This window comes from Somniosus microcephalus, chromosome 8 (assembly GCF_052327205.1).
Source record: "Somniosus microcephalus isolate GS21.2 chromosome 8, FLI_Smic_1.0, whole genome shotgun sequence".
In the NCBI taxonomy this organism is placed as follows: domain Eukaryota; kingdom Metazoa; phylum Chordata; class Chondrichthyes; order Squaliformes; family Somniosidae; genus Somniosus; species Somniosus microcephalus.
The window spans coordinates 147,008,922-147,025,655 of NC_140994.1; the positions used below are offsets into that span (position 1 = coordinate 147,008,922).

The 16,734-nt window shown below is 47.1% G+C and overlaps 1 long non-coding RNA gene across 1 annotated transcript in view; it reads left to right on the forward strand.

Moving 5' to 3' along the window:
* The window catches only part of LOC147113857 (uncharacterized), a 35,982-nt gene extending 19,810 nt beyond the window's left edge, over positions 1–16,172 (forward strand). The window contains exon 3 of the long non-coding RNA XR_015079292.1: positions 14,797–16,172. This is a non-coding gene — a long non-coding RNA (uncharacterized LOC147113857). The remainder of the gene's footprint in view (positions 1–14,796) is intronic.
* Positions 16,173–16,734: the final 562 nt, after the last annotated feature.

Genomic DNA, 16,734 nt, shown 5'->3' on the forward strand with positions numbered 1-16,734 from the left:
TGGTGAGAGAGGTTCTCCCAATGAGGTGGCACTGGACATATAGTTGGATTTAAAAACTTTTAAGCTAAACAAATCTGTATATGTTTTAAAAATGTAGTAACCAACATTTTCTTTGCTCTGAAACTCACCATGTGCAACATTGCATCATTCACACCACTTCTGCAGCTGTCATCTTTTCACAAACATTACACCAGACTCACAACACGCCACACTTACCTGGCGTGGTGTCCGGACGTCGGGAAACCCGACCCAGAAGCAGGAAAATCCCAAAACAGGCTGAAAACTACCGACAAGTATCTGTTAATAGGCAGGTAATTGCCTTTAATCCATTTCCCACCGCTAGGTGTCAGGTCCATTCGCAAATCGGAGACCCGACACTTGGGAAAGCTGTTTGGAGGCGGGTTGACGGCAGGTTCCAGACCTGTCGTCAATCAATAACACTTTAACCTCTGACCTGCCTCTCTGAGCACCGGCAAAATCGCAGCCTTTGTGTTCTCCTCACAGCTTACAGTCTCACCTAGCTTTGTATCATCAGCAAGCTTGGATTCATTACACTCAGTCCCTTCATCTAGGTCATTAATATAGATTGTAAATAGCTGAGGCCCCAACACTGATCCTTGTGGCACCCCACTAGTTACAGCCTGCCAACCTGAAAAAGATCCGTTTATCCCGACTCTGTTTTCTGTCAGTTAACCAATCCTCTATCCATGCTATTATATTACCCCCAACCCCATGAGCCCTTATCTTGTGTAATAATCTTTTATGTGGCACCTTATCGAATGCCTTTTAGAAATCCAAATATACTACATCCACTGGTTCCCCTTTATATATGTGTGTGATTGCTTGAGGAAAGAGAAACGATAAGAGTAATAGGCAGACATCCTGCTGCAGGTGACCTTAGCTGCACCATTCACAACACTCATTCTGCTGCCTACAGATAGGATCAGCAGGGCTTCCTCTTCTATCTAGGTGAGGGCTTTAAAAGGCTGGCCCTTCCCCAGATCTGGCCCGCTCCCAGCTGTTGTGTGCCAACTTGTCCGGCAGAAAGAATGTAAGTGAGTAAGTGTGTGGTTCTTTTAAAGATTTATGTGGATGTGTAAGACAGCTGAGAGGGAGAAGCAGCAAGTTGTGAGCAGGATGGGGAGGTGGTAATGTGTACAAAAGTGGCTCCACTGTGAAGGATGAAAGCAATCAGCAAAGGAATGACATTCTTTGTAGTTGCTACCAGGTAGAAACAGAATTGCGGTCGTGCCTATTGAGAGGGCAGGAGCAACAGGTGAGTGTGTGATTGAAATGAGAAGGAGAGATGGTACAGTGTTCCCTCGAGGCCCGGCAGTACGCCAGGGCTTTGCCTGACATGTCAGCTGGATAAGCTGATGAGTTTGAGGCTGGAGGCACATGTGTGTTTTCGAGAGCTGACGAGGATCATTTTGGTTTTCACTGCACTGGTTCATCTGGAATTAACATTGAATAAGTAATTGGAGCAATGACAATAGCTCTGAGACTGATGGTCGAGATGGAGAGGGAGAGCGGAATGTCATTAAGGTACATGAAAACTGATCTTGTGGTTCCAGATGAATGGTTAGGATGTAAATGATGAAGGGGGGGGGCATATTTGGACTACTGGGGTACATCAGAGGTAACCATGTAAGCAAAGAATAAGAAGCTTCTGGTGATAATGTACTATCTATGATGGTAGAAATGGAAGCAGCAGTGCTCAGTGATGGACTGTTTTCACTCAATATATTGTTTTGATGGTTAAAATGATAAACTGACAATCATCAGGAATTTCAAAAACCCAGTTGGACCAGCAAATGCTAACATTTGGAAAGCTTAACAGTCAATAAAATGAACATGGATAGAAGATGAGAAAAAATAAATTTCTTTTGGTGCTATGCGGACTTACATTCTTCTATTCATCGAAATTAGTTGAAAAGCATGTGTGTTGACCATTTTAATGAAACATTAACCTTTTTATGGGAGTGTTTGGCATTCCTAAATGCTGAATGTGAGAACTGTGATTAATTTAATTTTTTTTATCCATTCACGGGATGTGGGCCTCGCAGGCAAGGCCAGCATTTATTGCCCATCCCTAATTGCCCTTGAGAAGGTGGTGGTGAGACGCCTATTTGAACCACTGCAGACCGTGCAGTGAAGGTACTCCCACAGTGCTGTTAGGGAGGGAGTTCCAGAATTCTGACCCTGCGACGATGAAGGATCAGTGATATATTTCCAATTCAGGATGGTGTGTGACTTGGAGGGGAACTTGGAGGTAATGTTGTTCCCGTATGCCTGCTGCCTTTGTCCTTTAAGGTGGTAGAGGTTGCGGGTTTGGGAGGGGCTGTCGAAGAAGCCTTGGCGAGTTGCTGCAGTGCATCTTGTAGATGATACACACTGCAGCCACGGTACACCAATGGTGGAGGGAATGAATATTTAAGGTGGTGGATGGAATGCCAATCAAGCGAGCTGCTTTGTCCTGGATGGTGTCGAGCTTCTTGAGTGTTGTTGGAGCTACACTCATCCAGGCAAGTGGAGAGTATTCCATCACACTCCTAACTTGTGCCTTGTAGATGGTAGAACGTCTTTGGGGAGTCAGGAGGTAAGTCACTCACAGCAGAATACCCAGCCTCTGCACTACTCTTGCAGCCACAGTATTTATGTGGCTGGTCCGGTTAAGTTTCTGATCAATGGTGACCCCCCCAGGCTGTTGATGTTGGGTGATTCAATTATGGTAATGCCATTGAATGTCAAGAGGAGGTGGTTAAACTTTCTCTTGTTGGGGATGGTCATTGCCCTGGTATTTGAGTGGCGCAATTGTTACTTGCTACTTATCAGCCCAAGCCTGAATGTCAAATTCAGTAACGCCCCATTTGGGGCGCAATTATTGGCCAGGCTCAAAGATTAGGGCCTGGCGCTAATTATCGCCTCCGACTGCAAACTTGGCTTTTATCAGCCCTGCAGGTGATTGGAGCACTAAATCAGGCGCTTCTGTCTTAAGGCGCAAAGGCTGACGAGCGAGGCGCTACCTCAGAGCCCTGGTGTATCCCTACTACCCTTCTTGAATAATGGTACTAGGTTAGCTGTCCTCCAGTCCTCTGGCACCTCCCCTGTAGCCAGAGAGGATCTGAAAATTTGTGTAAGAGCCCCTGCAATCTCCTCCCTTGCCTCACAGAGCAGCCTGGGATACATCTCGTCTGGGTCTGGGGATTTATCCACTTTTAAGACCGCTAAAACCGCTAGTACCTCCTCCCTCTCAATACTAATTTGTTCAAGTATATCACAATCTCCCTGCCTGATTTCTATGCCTACATCATCCTTCTCCATAGTGAACACCTTGGGATTTTACTTTATTTTGCCCACCAGTGTTTTTTCATGCCCCCCCTTCGCTCTCCTAATTTCTTTTTTAAGTACCCCCCCCTGCACTTTCTATACTCCTCTAGGGCTTCCACTGTTTTTAGTCCTTTGTATCTACCAAAAAGCCTCCCTTTTTTTCCTAATCCATTCTTGTATATCCCTTGACATCCAGTGTTCCCTGGGCTTGTTGGTCCTACCCTTGACCTTTATGGGAACATGTTGGCGTTGTACTCTCTCTATTTCCTTTCTGAAAGACTCCCACTGCTCTGATGTGGATTTTCCTACAAGTAGCTGATCCCAGTCCACTTTGGCCAGATCCTGCCTTATCATATTAAAATCGGCCTTCCCCCAATTTAGAACCTTTATTTCCAGTCCATCTTTGTCCTTTTCCATGACTACCTTAAATATCACCGAATTATGGTCGCTGTCACCAAAATACTCTCCTACTGACACTTCTACCACTTGCCCGGCTACATTCTACATGCTGGCTCAAAAAGCTCTCCTGGATGCACTTTAAGAATTCTGCACCCTCTGAGCCTTTCACACTCTGACTATCCCAGTTAACATTGGGGAAGTTGAAATCCCCTACTATTATTACCCTATTATTTCTACACTTCTCTGGGATTTGCCTACATATCTGTTCTTCTATCTCCCCCTGACTGTTTGGGGGCCTATAGTACGCTCCCAGCAAAGTGCTTGCCCCCTTTTTGTTTTTAAGTTCTACCCATATGGCCTCATTAGAGGAACCTGCTAAGATATCATCCCTCCTTACAGCAGTAATTGACTCCTTGATTAATATTGCGACACCCCCTCCTCTTTTACACCCCCCTCTGTCTTGCCTGAAGATTCTATACCCCAAAATATTGAGCTGCCAGTCCTGCCCCTCCCTCAACCATGTCTCTGTGATAGCAACAATATCATACTCCCATGTGTCCATCAACACCTTCAATTCATCTGCCTTACTCGCAAGACGCCTTGCATTAAAATAAATGCCATCCAGCCTTGCCATACTCCCTTGTGCCATTACATATTTGCTCTGCCTTCCAGGCTGACTTGTTTTTTCCTCTATATTTGGCTGTGCATCACCCCCTACTATTGCTCCACTCCGTATCCCATCCCACTGCCAAGTTAGTTTAAACCCCCCATCAACAGCACTAGCAAACCTCCCTGCAAGGATGTTGGTCCCGTTTGGTTCAGGTACAACCCGTCTGACTTGTACAGATCCCACCTTCCCCAGAAGCAGACCCAGTGATCCAGGAAACTGAAGCCCTCCCTCCTGCACCAACCCTTTAGCCACGCATTCATCTGCTCAATCCTCTTATCCCTATACTCACTAGCATGTGGCACCGGGAGTAATCCAGACATTACAACCTTTGAGGTCCTGTTTTTTAATCTGCTACCTAGCTCCCTAAATTCTTGTTGCAGGACCTCATCCCTCTTTCTACCCATGTCGTTGGTACCAACGTGAACCACGACCTCTGACTGTTCGCCCTCCCCCTTCAGAATGCCCTGCAGCCATTCAGTGACATTCTTGACCCTGGCACCAGGGAGGCAACCATCCTGGAGTCACGTCTGTGGCCACAGAAACATCTATCTGCTCCCCTTATGATAGAATCCCCTATCACTATTGCTCTCCCACTCTTTTACTTCTCCTCCAGTGCAGCTGAGCCACTTGGCTCTTGCTGCATTCCCCTGAGAAACCATCTCCTCCATCAGTATCCAAAACAGAAAATCTGTTGGAGAAGGAGATGGACCCAGGGGACTACCTTCCTAGTTCTTTTACTCTGTCTGGCAGTCACCCATTCCCTGTCTGCCTGTGCACTCTTTATCTGCGGTGTGACCACCTCATTAAACATGCTATCCACGAAGATCTCAGCTTTGCGGATGCTCCAAAGTGACTCTAGCCGCAGCTCCAGCTCCAAAACGTGGATTTCGAGTAGCTGCAGCTGGAGACACTTCCTGCACATGTGTTCACCCTGGACACCTAAAGTGTCCCTGACTTCCTACATAGCCCAGGAGGAGCACTACACGCAACCGAGCTGCCCTGCCATGTCCTACCCTTAATTTACTCCCTTTACTTCCTTAAACTAAAGAATATTAAATACACTAGGGACCTTACTTCCCTTTAAACACTACTTACTCTAAACTAGAGACCTTACTTTTATTTCAACGACTGGACTGTAGAAATGCTCACCAGGTCCTACTTACCAATCAGCTTCTCCCCTGGTTGTGATGTCACTTTAGCGGTTTCGCAGTTGTTGTTGTTTGACTGCTCCCGCTCTCGGACTCGTTCCTTGGTGTAAAGTAAGAGCCAATTCCCAACTTGCAGCACTCTGCTTAAATCGCACTTGGGGCTCCACCCAGGGCCGTTGTTGCTGCTGGTGAGTCTGGGCCTCACTCACTCTCCCGCTGCTTAAATCCTCGGTGTCATCGCTCAGGCTCCACCCAGGGCTGCTGCTGCTGCCTGTGACGTCCTTGTGGTTTTTCTCTCTTTCCCGTTCTCTGCGCTCAGTCTCCACCCAGGGCCGCTCTCGCTGCCTCTGCTGCCGGTGAGTCTGGGCCGCTCTCTCTCTCCCCCGCTCTTTAAATCCTCGGCCTCTGCGCTCGGTCTCCACCCAGGGCCGCTCTTGCAGCCTCTGCTGCCTGTGAGTCTGGCCCGCTCTCTCCCCCGCTCTTTAAATCCTCGGTCTCTGTGCTCGGTCTCCACCCAGGGCCGCTCTCGCTGCTGATGCTGCTGGTGAGTCTGGACCGCTCTCTCTCTCCCTGCTCTTTAAATCCTCGGTCTCCGCGCTCAGTCTCCACCCAGGGGTGCTCTCACTGCTGATGCTGCCGGTGAGTCTTGCCCGCGCTCTCTCTCTCCCCGCTCTTTAAATCCTCGGTCTCTGCACTCAGTCTCCACCCAGGGCCGCTCTCGCTGCCTCTGCTGCCAGTGAGTCATCCAGGTGTTGCTGCTTTCGGCACGGACTGCTTCATTATCTGAGGTGTTGCGAATGGAACTGATCACTGCAATCATCAGCGAACATCCCCACTTCTGACCCTATGATGGAGGGAACGTCATTGATGAAGCAGTTGAAGATGGTTGGGCCTAGGATACTGCCCTGAGGAACTCATGCGGCAATATCCTGGGGCTGAGATGATTAACCTCCAACAACCACAACCATCTTTGTACTAGGTATGACTCCAGCCAGTGGAGAGTTTTCCCCCTGTTTCCCATTGCCTTCAAATTCACTGGGGCTCCTTGATGCCACACTTAATCAAGTGCTGCCTTGATGTCAAGGGCAGTCACTCTCACCTCACCTCTGGAATGCAGCTCTTTTGTCCATGTTTGAACCAAGACTGTAATGAGGTCTGGAGCATAGTGGTCCTTTCGAAACCCAAACTGAGCATCGGTGACCAGGTTATTGGTGAGTAAGTACCGCTTGATAGCACTGTCGACAACACCTCCCATCACTTTGCTGATGATTGAGAGTAGACTGATGGGGCGGTAACTGTTCCGATTGGATTTGTCTTGCTTTTTGTGGACAGGACATATCTGGGCAATTTTCCATTTTTTTGGGTAGATGCCAATGTTGTAGCTGTACTGGAATAGCTTGGCTAGAGGCGCGGCTAGTTCTGGAGCACAAGTCTTCAGCTCTACAGCCGGGATGTTGTCAGGGCCCATAGCCTTTGCTGTATCCAGTGTGCTCCGCTGTTTCTTGATGTCACGTGGAGTGAATCGAATTGGCTGAAGAATGACTTCTGTGATGGTGGGGGCCTCAGAAGGAGGCTGAGATGGATCATCCGCTCGGTACTTCTGGCTGAAGTTGGTTGCAAACGCTTCAGCCTTGTCTTTAGCACTCACGTACTGGGCTCCGCCATCATTGAGGATGGGGATATTCATGGAGCCTCCTCCTCCCGTTAGTTGTTTAATTGTCCACCACCATTCACGACTGGATGTGGCAGGACTGCAGAGCTTTGATCTGATCCGTTGGTTAGTCACAATAAGAAGGCAGGAGTCAATTATGATGCTCTTGTAATAATTATCTTTTCTTGCATCTGGAGTAGCTAATGAGCCACTTGATCCCTATAATCTTGAAAAGTCTGATCTAGCTGTAGAGTGCACAAATCCTGGTAAAAATATCTCCTTCCCCTCCCCTCCTCTCCCTAAGGAATGACTCCTTGCTTTGGTATAGCTCCGCGGGTGTATTTGTCCTCCAGTACCTTGTCCAAGTGGTTATTTTTCATGTGCGAGACATAATAGTGCAGCAAGTGACAGTAGGTTGTTTGACTGCTGAGTCCAATCCTGTCCTTATCTGACATCCATATACAAATACTTTAAGCGGCAATCATTGGATAGCAATTAGGAATGGGAACGCGAGCTGAATTTCTCCTCCCTAACCCAGAGCCATTGAGGCCAATTGTAGCAATCGATCTGTCAATAGCAGATTTGATATTCATGAGTTGCAACCTGTTAATGTGGAAATCTACAAGAATCATGAGCAATACTTTATACTCTAGGTTGATCTTGAATGTTTGTACATGTATGCTTAGGTGAGGATATATTCTTTAAATCTGAAGGAGATAAAAGCGCTGAACTCACTGCTTTGTATATGTTTTGCAATGCAATCAAGCTCATCAATGCATCATATACACTGTTAACTCTTCTCTAATTAAGTCATAATGGTCTGGATTTTGTTCCAGTTGGTAACCAGGAGAATGAGCATTATTAGATTTGCAAGCTGTTTATTTTAAGACTAGCAGCAGTAGCTGGGAACCTGGCCGGGATTTTGCTCACCTCAGCGGGTCTGGGGTGAGCGATGTCAGCGGCGGGTCATAGCCTTGCTGCTGGCTCCATCCCGCTGCCTAAAATGAATTTACATTGATAGGGCTTGTTAAGCGCGTTTCCAGGTCCAATAGAGGAAGTGGGTCTGCTAACATCATTTGTGACGCATTACCATCCGGTTTCCTTAAAGGGACCATGGCCACCTTACTTTTGACATTTGTGCTGTCAGTGTTCTACCGCATTGAAGTACTGCAAACACTGACAATCACTGCACAGAGGTGCAGGGCTGCACCCAGGCTCTCCTATGACTCCCTCCATATGCTCCATGAGTGGATGGAGAGTGGAATGTGGAAAGCCTGCAGAATCTATGCTTATGGAGGGAGTCACAGCATGCATGGAGGTTCTCTTCCCCTCCCATGGGTGGAAGAGACCTCCCCAGGAGGCCAACACAGCCTGGTTGCACATTGCACAGGAAGGCACAAGTAGGGATGTCATCAGGAGTACCTGGGTGCAGTGGTGCAAACCTTTCAATGATCTCGTTAGATCATGAAACATTAGTACAAAGCCACATTCACCTTCATCCTCCTGTGCCTCTCATCACATCCCCATCACTCTGCCTTCCCTACCCTACCCCTACACATCCTTACTCACATCAACTTACCTTACACCTCCACCCATCCCTCTCTCTCTATCTACATTATCACATCCCTATCTCACTAGCCACCCATCACACTCACCCTCATCCTGGTGCAATCATACCAACTAACAACACACAAGGGTAGGCACTTGGGTGTTTTAGCCAATGTTCATGTAAAGTTTCTGTTAATGCAGTGTCAAACATTGAACCCTTTATTTTCAACACTTTACGTTCTTGGACAGATTTGCGTGCAGCTTTGAAAGTGACTCAGTGAGTTGCAGTGAATGGTGAGACATAATGGTACCCCTGCAATGGTGGTGAGTGTGAAAGGAATGGCTTGGACATTGTATGGATGCTTTATGGTGTAGGTGTGGGGCGGTGCCAACCTGGCGCATCATGTGGCAGCCAAGGTGTACAGCATCAAGTGAAGTAAATCTGGCCATGGTGATGCCATCGCTGGCCTCCCGGGCAGCAATGTGGTCGGGTGCTGATGCCCTGTGTCCTGTGCAGCATCAGGTGATTGCGGAGAAGGTTGGTGTTGTTGTTGGTGCTGCTGGTGCGCCTGGTGCTGCTGATGTTGGGGCTGATCATGGTCGGATTCTGAGAACCAAAGTGAGACAGTATAAAGGGCACCCATGTTGATGGGTGCAGTAGAGATGACAGAAGCGATCTGTCAATGTTGAGAGAGTTCTTCCAATGAAGTGAGAGTGGATGCAGAGTGGAAAGTGGAAAGCCTGCAGAATCTGTGCTGGAAATGGACTAAGAAACAGCTTGTGGCTGAGGAAAGTGGTGATCTGTCAGGTGAGAGCTTCTACTGTACATTTGAAGCTGTCAAGTAATCTGCTGGAGCAATGGCCACTGAACTCCTGCCTCAGGTTGACAGACATGGTCCCCGAGCAGCGTGTTTCCCATGGCCATGAAGTTAAAGTTAAAGAGTAAGTTAAAAAAAGCCTGTTGAGGGTCTGTTAAGTACATTGTAATGAGTTTAATTCAGTTTAACCACCTAATCCACTCTGTCATCGCCATCAATGTAGCCCCAAAACAGCGGCGGCAACAGAAGCAATGCCGCAGGAAAATCAACGCTGGAGCACTCAAAGACACTGCTAAGAAAGCTCTATTCAGCCTGTGCCTCACAACCAACCTGATGACTCCCAGTGATTCAGAGACACAGAGGGCTGGATTTTCATTGAGGAGGTGGGTAGGAGGTGGGACTACAACTTTCGGGCTCAGCAGGCCAATTAAGGGCCACCCAGCAACAGGTGACATCACAGATTGATATTTCATCTGTCAAGACCTTTTGACAGATGAAATATCAGCATTCGACAGCTGTTTGAAGCTGTCAAACACTGACAATCTGTTCTCTAAGTTAATTCCTTCCTCTCAGGATGATTTAGAGATCTCTCCGGAACAGAAAGCTGAATGTTGCAATTTTTGACAGATCGCGGCCATTCTGCTTTCTGTGCCGGTGAGATGAGGGACTCCTGAGACCTGAAGGAAGGAAGGCTGTAAAGGTAAGTAAAGCTTCTTTAAACACTTTAAACACACCAAACACACTTACCTCTGCACTCACGCACCCATCACTCACCTGAACACCGGACATCTCGACCCCTCCAAGCCCTTCAGCCCAACGGCCCGCCTCGCTAACTTGCCGTGGTTTGGAGCTGTCGGGAATCCCACACTTCAAGAATGAAAATAGGGATTAGGCTAAAAACTGTCTGTTAACTACCTGTTAACAGGCAGTTAATTGGCACTAATCCCCTTCCCGCCTCGGGGAGGCGGGTCCCAGTGCAGGGCGGGTACCTGACTCCTTTGAAACTGGCATGGAGACGGGTTGGGGGCGGGATGGGTTCGTGCCCCCCGATTTTGGGATTTTAACCCCCCACACGCCTCCAATCCCGCCTCCACGGCCCAATGAAAATCCTGCCCAGAATGTCCACAGCGCATGATCTGCAGTCAAGGCCTCCATAATCAGCACCTGTGAAGAGATGCTCGGTCACTCGACCAAAAACACCAAGACTAGTTCGACGAGAATGACCAGGAGATCCAGGAGCTAATAAGCCGCAAGCGCAAGGCATTCCTGATCTGGAAACAGCAACAGAACTCGAGAGCAAAAAAGGCAGCTCTACAGATGCCTGAAGGCCGAGGTCCAACAAAAAACTTGCGACCTAAAGAACAGATGGTGGGTGGAGAAAGCGCAGGAGATCCAAAAGCTAGCCGACAACCACGACGTGCGTGGATTCCTCAGCGCAGTCAAGACCACCTACGGCCCATGTATCCAAGGTCCTACCCCACTGCGGGCCAGGAACGGAGAGGTACTCATCAAGGACAGAGAGGCAGTCAGTGCCCGCTGGAAGGAGCACTTCGAAGATCTCCTTAACCGAGACTTTGTCTTCACCGCGAGTGTCCTCAGCTCCATCCCACAACATGCTACCCGCCATCCTCTCAGCACAACCCCAGCCCGGCATGAGGTTGAAAAGGCCATCCGACAACTGAAGAACAACAAGGCCTCAGGAGCAGATGGAATCCCTGCCGAGGTGCTAAAACATGGCGGAGAAGCACTATTGGCGCAAATACATGAACTAATTTCTCTTATTTGGAAGGAGGAGAGCATGCCAGGGGATCTCAAAAATGCCGTAATCGTCACCATCTTCAAGAAAGGTGACAAGTCCGATTGCAGTAATTACAGAGGAGTTTCCCTGCTGTCTGCCACAGGGAAAGTCATCGCAAGAATCTTCCTCAGTCGCCTTCTCCCAGTGGCTGAAGAGCTCCTCCCAGAGTCGCAATGTGGATTCCAACCACTAAGGGGCACAATGGACAGGATCTTCACCGCGCGTCAACTACAAGAGAAATGCAGGGAACAGCACCAACCGCTGTACATGGCCTTCTTTGACTTCACAAAGGCTTTCGACACCGTCAACCATGAGGGATTATGGAGTGTCCTCCTCAAATTCGGCTGCCCTCAAAAGTTTGTCACCATCCTCCACCTGTTTCACGATGACATGCAAGCCGTGATCCTGACCAACGGATCCACCACAGACCCAATTCACGTATGGACCAGGGTCAAGCAAGGCTGTGTCATTGCACCAACGCTCTTCTTGACCTTCCTGGCTGCAATGCTCCATCTCACCCTCAGCAAGCTCCCTGCTGGAGTGGAGCTAATCTACAGAACAAACGGGAAACTGTTCAACCTCCGTCACTTCCAGTCCAGATCCAAGGTCGTCCCATCCTCTGTCATTGAATTACAGTATGCAGACAACGCTTGCGTCTGCGCACACTCTGAGGTCGAACTCCAAACCATCGTCAACACCTTCACCAAAGCATATGAGAGCATGGGCCTTACACTAAACATCCGTAAGACAAAGGTCCTCTACCAACCTGCCCCATCCACACAGTACTGCTCCCCGATTATCTAAATCCATGATGAGGCCTTTCCATACCTCAGGAGCCTACTGTCAACAAGGGCAGACGTCGATGACGAAGTCCAACACTGCCTTCAGTGTGCCAGTGCAGCCTTTGGTCGCCTGAGGTAGAGAGTGTTTGAAGACCAGGACCTCAAACCCAGCACCAAGCTCATGGTCTACAGAGCAGCAGTGATATCAACCCTCCTGTATGCTTCAGAGACATGGACCATGTACAGAAGGCACCTCAAAGCACTGGAGAGGTACCACCAATGCTGCCTCCACAAGACCCTGCAAATCCATTGGCTGGATAGGCGCACCAACCTCAGTGTTCTTGCTCAGGCCAACATCCCCAGCATCGAAGCTTTGACCACCCTCGATCAGCTCCGATGGACGAGCCACATCGTCCACATGCCCGATGGGAGACTCCCAAAACAAGTGCTCTACTCGGAGCTCCGGCATGGCAAGAGAGCCCCAGGTGGGCAGAGGAAACGCTTCAAGGACACCCTCAAAGCCCCCTTGAATATGTGGAACATCCCCACCGACACCTGGGAATCCCTGGCCCAAGACCGCACAAAGTGGAGGAGAAGCATTCGGGAAGGCGCCGAACACCTCGAGTCTCTTCGCCGGGAGCAAGCGGAAGCCAAGCGCAAGCAGTGCAAGGAGCGCATATCAACCCAAGCACCCCACCCACCCGTCCCTTCAACCACCGTCTGCCCCACCTGTGACAGAGACTGTAGGTCCCGCACTGGACTCATCAGTCACCTGAGAACTCATTTTTAATGTGGAAGCAAGTCATCCTCGGTTCCGAGGGACTGCCTAAGAAAAGAGAAGAGTTTAATATTGTTGCCCGCCGCTGCCTGCCGGGTCTGCTCAGCGATGACAGATCCGACATTTGGAAAGGCGCGTTGCGGCGGGTTGACAGCGGGGTACCTGATCCGCTGTCAAAAAAAAAAACACTTTCCCACCCAACCCGCCACCGATCCTGCCCACTGACACCCCGGAAAATTCCGGCCACGTTTCAGATTTCCTCCATCCCTAATACCAACCTTGGGAAGTACTGTTGAAGGGGTTATCTAGTAACATGCAGCTGAGGAAAAATGTTAACCTCTCACCAAACAGCTCATCTTGGTTGATTTTATTTCTCCTGTTTATACTTAAAAAAAAAAAAACTTTTCCTGTTGCACACAGTCAGAGTTAAGAGAAGAAACCTATGGGGGTGATTTTTGATTTAGGGGGATACCGGTGAGTTGGCTGATTGCATGCGCCACCCGATGTCACTGACGGGAAGCCAGATCGATTTTGGCGATCAGGTCTCTATAATAGAATTGGCGAGCTGCCAGTGCTAAATGAGCATTGATATGTAACTCACTGATGGGGGAGGGGGTGGGTAGAAAATCCATTAGCTCCTCCGCAGAGTTGAGATGGCAGGGGCGTGTTGGCATGGGGCGGGGGAGCAGCCGATAGTGGGTGGAGGCTACCGCAGGCAGGATAATTTTGTGGTGCTAGGGGAACATTTATTAAGTTCATTTGAAAACTTACTGTGAACATTTTTCGATTGCCTTCCTTTTTGGGCCACTTTTTTGGCCGCTATACGTTCAGTTACACTGGTGAGCGCGCACAGCTCTGGGTGCTTAATTTGTAATATGACCCCAATTTAAATATATTAACGAGAGTCTGGGCTGTTTTGGATGGGCCACTGGCCGCTTAAATCCAAGTCCACTCAAAAATCACATCAGGTGGGCCTTGGGCAGGAAGTCAGCAGTAAATTTTCTTTTTAAATTTTCATCTCACTACCATCCAGTCCACATGGAAAAATGGGCCAGGAGTGAGATGAAAATTGTCCTCTAAATGTTCAAATAATATTTCAAGTGACATTGGGGCTTAATAAAACTATCTTATGAATTGAAAGCTGACTTGCATTCACCACTTCTACTTACTCTTCCAACTCTCTACAATGCACTGAAAAATAACGGGCGCAGATATTGAGATATTCACAGATGCACTGGGAATTTCCTTGGGGTCCTCACGATTGGCCACTTCAGCGGAAACCCCAGATAGGTGCGTAAACAGGGTTTCCGCCAATTTTCTGCCATAAGTTCTGGCGGTCGATTGGGCAAACCTCTGAGGAAACTCCTGGTGCTTGTACTTATCATCAGAGGAGAAAAACAACAAAAACCATTGGCAATTCCTGCTACCATCTCTTCAGACCAAAACTCAAGCCACAAGTCTGAGTGGGTGAGGTGTTCTTTCCATTAATTTTTTTTGTTTGATTAGGATTTTTTTATTTTGTGTATATCGGAGGATATTTTGTTTGTCATGCCTCCATGTCCCTTTTTTAAAACCACTACAAACTGTCAATGGCTTATTAATGAGGCGTCGTGACACACTTTGACCTTCTCCTATATATCTATCTACCAACTTAGATTTACAAATTTCCTGAGTGTATTTTTGTACACAAAAGTTTTCCTGCAAAATACAGCAATTCGCATAGTTATGAGAACATGCATACTGTTCCTCTGCTGAGAAGATGAGTGGGTCAACCAACTCTAGTTCCGCATGAATGCTGCTCTGTACTAATGAGCAGGGGCTGCACAAGAGCAATGCAAGTTAACTTGCTCCCTCATTTTTTTTTTCTTTTTCAGGGAAAGTACCTGACGTCGCCTCAGCAACTCTTCCGAACAGACTAATTGAGACCAGGCACCCGCTGTGAGGGAAATCAGGGTTCAAACTGAAATCTTGCCACTCTGTGAAACAGCTTGTCTGCAGACTAACCTGCTGCATCACCAGGATCAATTATATTTATTACGCTGTACCTTTTCGTGCAATTGGTTATTAATAATTGCAGGAATTACTTCTTTGTGGGAAATAGAACATAGCTGAAGTCATTCCTTATATGGTAGAAAGTCGCTTTTCCCTTTCTGCACACAAGCTGCTACACAGACACTAACTTACCTTATCAGCGATTTGGCAGCTACACTGGCAAAACTGGTCTTCATATGTCAAAATCAATAGGCTTTCAGTATCCTATCTATATATGATTCAGTCCTGAGTATGAGAGCTGAGACTGCACGGTGGAGTCCACACACCAGGTAGAAGACGGATCCCAATCAGTATGCCTGAGTTTAGAGATAACCTCTCCTCCCCCTCCCATAATACTGTAGTATTCTGAATGTTGTGCAATATACATTTAAAGCATAGAACTTTTTACATTTTTCAGTTTTGGTGCAACTTAAATTTTACAAATGTTTGTCACTAAGATTTTTAAAATGAGGATTCCTTGTACTCTCTTCTATAGGCTTGGAATAGATACTGTACTTCCTACATCCTGTTTTCTTACTACATTCTTCCTTATCATGCAGATCAATTCTATTTTCCTTTATCACATGCAGGCCTGCTGCTAATTGTATTGAGTCTTTGTCTCATTTCCTTCAGCTTTATCTGTCCTCTTTCACTGCTGCCAACTACCACACTGAACTAATGAAACGGAGTATATTTATAGCCAGCTTGCAATCCTGGCCTCCACTGTTGAACCTGCAACATTCTAGTACAGGACAAGCATCTTAGCTGTTCTAGGCTGTCTGATGAAACATTATAACAAACCACCTATGGATCTACCTGTGCATGAACAATATTATTTAAAGTACCATTATTATTTAAAGGGCATAGAATAACAATACTCTTGCCATGATCTGTTAAGACAGAGCTTTGAGTTCAAATTCCAAACATCGATGACTTACTAATTTCATCTGGGGAAGTGCAGATCAGGTGCTTGCTCACAGAGAGGAAGTGAAAATCTGGAGATGTGTCACCCACCACTGTTGTGCACCTCCAGGTATCTGATTGCAAAGTCCTGGGAGCAGCTCTTGGCCAAGGGAGTCTCAAGAAAGGGGAGGGAAATAGATGAATGTTCAAAAATGGCTATTTATCAAATGTAAATTTTAGGAAGCTGTGTATATGATAATATTGCAATTATACCACTAAGAATCAATCGCATAAAAATTACAAATAAAAATTTATTCACAGAAGTGGAGCTACGCTGTGCAGCTATTTTTGCAGATGGGACAGACTGAGCAGACTGTAGCTGTGCCTTTCCACCCACCTGCAGCCTGACCCCATTACCAGACACTGTGTGGTACAGTAAGAGATGTGATAGTCAGGAGTGCTATTTCACTTCCCATTAACAGAAACAAATATATATATATATATTAATTACACAAGCTTACTTAGTAATTGTTATAGCATAGCAGTAACAAATTAGTGCATACCCTTCTCCTCACTAGCCTGCAGCAATTGACTGCTACCATCCAGTTTGCAGTATCTTTATTATTTTAAAGAAAACAAGGTTCCAAAAAACTTATTTTTAATAAAGAACTTCTTCAATATCTGGCTCCCAGTACCAGCTTAATTTATCATTTCATCTACACTGGAAAAGATAATCAAAATGCATGTTTTCCAACTAACAAGAATAGATATTACAGCATTGGAAAAGTTACTTAAAAACCCTATGTCACCAGATGGTGTGACACACTGCCTGCTAATGTTAACTAAAGCACAAAGAAACTATAAACATTAAAAATGAG